This window comes from Zingiber officinale, chromosome 5B, assembly GCF_018446385.1.
Source record: "Zingiber officinale cultivar Zhangliang chromosome 5B, Zo_v1.1, whole genome shotgun sequence".
NCBI lineage: Eukaryota > Viridiplantae > Streptophyta > Magnoliopsida > Zingiberales > Zingiberaceae > Zingiber > Zingiber officinale.
Window position 1 is genome coordinate 59,371,152 of NC_055995.1, and position 4,525 is coordinate 59,375,676.

The following is a 4,525-nucleotide window of genomic DNA, read 5'->3' on the forward strand; positions in this document are numbered from 1 at the left end:
AAGCATAATTCAAAATTGATTTTAAAATGAGAGAGGGATAAAAAAAATCATCAACCATAGAATTTACTAAATGATTCAGAAGTATCCCAAATGAAGTTCAACCATCTTTTGAAGTTTAGTAATTTATACCTAGTAATGAATATAGTCTAGTACGCAATCCGCCCATTCGGAGGGCACTTCGTCAATTTCTTCGTTAGAGTAAATTGTTTTCATGAACTATTAAGAAACCCAGATTATATTAGTAAAAAAATCAGTAATGAAGAAGCAAAATCAAATAAAAGAAATTATTTGAGAAAATTGAGAATATGTCAAATATTACCATTGAGATAAGTGAATCCATCGCGCTGGTAGCATTTCCTTCAATAATTTCTCTCATAAATTTCATCACATAAAATCCACATTGTTTCGCATCAGGTTGTCGAGGACCCTATGTTAACAAAAAATTGTCAATGAATAATATATATTTAAATATTTTTTCACAAGTAGACATATGTGTGTATATATAATATACAAACCTTTACAACTTCCCATGTAGGCTTCTTTTCCCTTTCCTTTCCTTGTTCGAACTGAACAATTTCAAGCTCCTTCGTACAACAAGAGTTGACATATGAGTAATAAATTAAATGCTTAATTAAAAAAAATATGTACTCACATATCCACTACATATTTCCAATCCTCATAACGATTGCGATGATTAAGTGAATTGAATAAATAAACCATCTCCACATAAGGGTTGATGACAGTCAAAATCCAATGACAACTATGCACAAAACAGATAGTCAATGCATAAATTCAACAAAATTATCAAAAAAAATCTATTAGAAATAAAATAGTAATATTTATTTACCCAACATTATGTGGTGCCAAAACTAGTTGATTTCTTGATGCACCACTCAACCTATCAGCCAAAACACTTGCCCAGCTATTCAAGTATTCAATCTTTTCATTTTTGTCCAGTTTGGATACATATGACATTACTGGGAGAGTTTGTGGATCCACAAATCTGAACTTATCAACCTTGTTTTCTTTTTTCATCTTTTTGAAGAGAAACCTTCCATTCAAGCAAGATAATGTTACTATGTTAAACAAATAAAAGGGAAAAAATTTGAGTGCAACGGAAACTTACCACATGTAAGCAACCAGACAATTAGCAGATATTGGCTCCAACTCATAAAAATGTGTGATGTCTTCAATGTTCACAAGCAGTTCATACTCATTCTCAAAGAAATCATGATAAAAAATAATTGATATATTTTTTTCTGGACTGTCCAAAAGTGTTGGTTAGTCCTAGGAAGATCGTACCGGTTCCACTATACAAAAATTTTGTACAAGTATTGAACCTTTCCTAAACAACCTATTGTATTCTTTAGAAGTTAAATTAGGAATCACAGACGGAACTTAACATTATTGATTCCAAATTTAACTTATCTGTTCTTAATGGTTTAGACTTGAATCGCAAGCGGAACTTAACACTATTGATCCAAATCCACCTATGTTATAAATTCAATTAAATATTAATTTCCAAAATTAGCTTCCAAGTTAAACATGGCGAGGCACTAGGCCTTCTTGGATATAGGAGCAACCACCACTTCCTAGACAAAGCCTTTTAAGGAAAGCTAATATTTAATTTCCTTATATAACTCTAGGTTTAACCAAAAAGAACAATCGAATCACAAATTCAAAAAATAAAATAAAAGAAACACAAATCCGAAACAAATTTAAAAACTCTAGAATCATATACCTCTTGTGTTTGGTATTTCCAAAAATAACTATACAAAGAAAACTAGTATGATGCGGAAAACAATTACTAGTTATACCTTTCTTTGTAAGCAAATAACCTCTTGATCTTCTACCGTATTCCTCTTCTTATCCCGGACGTTGTGTGGGCAACGGTCTACCGAGATGAGAACCACCAAAGCTCCTTCTTCTCCTTGCAAGATTCGGCCACCATAAGTACTCGAAGAATAAATGTGGTTCGACCACCACCACCAAGCTCCAAGGGATGCTTCCTTTCTCTCCTTCTCCAAGCTAGAATCCGGCCACCTTCATGCTCCATGAGATTATAAGGTCTGGCCAATGAAGAAGAAAGAAAAGGAAGAAGGAAAAACAATAGGGTCGGCCATCACCAAGGGGAAAAAGAGAGGAAGAAAAATAGAATAGAGTCGTTCCTTTGAAGGCACCTCTACCCTCTCTTTTATAATCCTTGGCCTTGGCAAATAAGGAAAGTTTAATAAAACTTTCTTATTTTCTTTTCCATGAAAAAGAAATAATTAATTGATAAAATCAATTTTCTTTTCTCTTATTAAAGTGGTCGGCCACAAAGAATTCTCCATCAAGGAAAGTTTTTATTCACAAGAATTAAAACTTCCTAATTTATTTTCAAAAATTTTTAATAAAAATTTCTCTAATAATTTTTCCCTTCAAGGTGGATTATAAAAAGAAATTTTATAAATTAAAATCTTTCTTTTAAACATGTGGATGATTTCCAAAAAGGAAAGTTATCTCTAAAATTAAAATCTCCTTTCAATCTACAAATAAGGAAAGACATTTATTCTTTTCTTAATCTTTTGTAGAAACTTATAAAAGGAAATATTTAATTTTTAAACTCTTTTTTAAATCATGAACATGGTTACAAAAAGGAAAATTTTCTTAAAATTAAAATCCACCTTTTAATCTACAAATAAGGAAATATTTCAAATATTTTCTTAATCTTTTGAAGAAAGCTATAAAAGAAAAGATTTAAATTTTAAACTCTCTTTTAAAACTATGTTATCCACATAAGAAAAAAATTTAAATAAAATTCCTTTTATATTATATGTGGTCGGCCACACCTAGCTGGGACTCCAAGCTAGGGTCGGCTACTAATCTTGGCTCAATCCTTGGGTCTTAACCGACCACCAAAGAGTAGGTAAGAAGGTGAGTATAGATGGGTATAATTCTCTACATACAAAAGGCTACGATAGGGACCGAGAGGAGGAATTAGTTTTGGTCTCCTGATGAAAAAAAGCTTCCCGTGTCCGCCTCGAACACACAACTTAATTTCATCAATAATAATTCATACCACTAAAGAATTATTATTGAACTACCGCACCAATCCCAAATTACATTTTGGGCTCCTTCTTATTATGAGTGTGTTAGTCTCCCTATGTTTAAGATGGCGAATGTCCACTAATTAAATGAGTTACTAACAACTCACTTAATTAACATCTTAGTCCAAGAGTAGTACCACTCAACCTCATCGTCATGTAGGACTAAGTCCACCTGTAGGGTTTAACATGACAATCCTTATGAGATCCTCTTGGAGTCATTCTCAACCTAGATTACTAGGACACAGTTTCCTTCTATAATCAATAACACACACTATAAGTAATATCATTTCCCAACTTATCGGGCTTATTGATTTATCGAGCTAAATCTCACCCATTGATAAGTCAAAGAAATAAATACTAAATATATGTGTTTGTTATTATATTAGGATTAAGAGCAAACACTTCCATAATAACTAAGGTCTAGTTCTTTTATCAAATCAGTATAAAAAGAACTTGCATAAAATGGTCCTACTCAATACAGTTAGAATGTACTAGTGTAATTTATTAGTCAAGATAAACTAATCCCTAATCACACTACGACTTTACCGATGATTTGTTACTTTCCATCTTAGTCGTGAGCAACTGTTTATAATTTATAAAGAATTGATAACATGATCTTCTGTGCGTGACACCACACACCATGTTATCTACGATATAAATTAATTGAACAACTACACTTAACATAAATTTAGATATTTTTGATCAATATGATTCTTTATTTCAAAATAAATGTTTACAAAAGCTAGGCTTTAGTATACATTCCAACAAAAACAAGCCTAGAGTAACAGTACAATAAATGTAATGACCGTGGGGCATTTGATGGCAAGACAGGATTACTTCTTGCCACGACACTTTTCTTCCTTTGAGGCTTCTATAAATTGCAAATATAAACATGTTAGTGCAAAGTTCTATCTCTTATGTTCAGCATCTTAGTAGAAAGTTCTTTCTCAAAGTACAGATTACATGTGTGTGCTAGCTCTTTAAGTTAAAACGTTAGAACATGAAGTATAAAAGTATTGATAAAAAAATGCAGTTTAGAAGAGTTCATCATCATAATATCACTAGAACAAATAAATGCCTACAAACTAAAATAAGATGTTAATCAGAAATTAAAAAAGGGTTCATATAATGACATAGGTTCTTTTTTGTCTATGATCCCGCATCACAATTGTCCACTTCAAAAGGCAAAGACTATTTCGTGGATCTCATTATGACAGAAAAATTATGGTATCACTTGCCTATTGAAGTGCTTGAATACCATTCAGTAATAGATTTTATAAATAAACTAATTCAACTAGTTAAGCCAATTACCCATTACACTTTTACCGGTTCAATCAATTGTTCAGTTTTTGAAACATTGATTGCCAATTACAAAGCTAATCCTGTGAATAAGCTTTTCTAAATCTCTCTTATGTCCTTACCATCTCAACTGATTT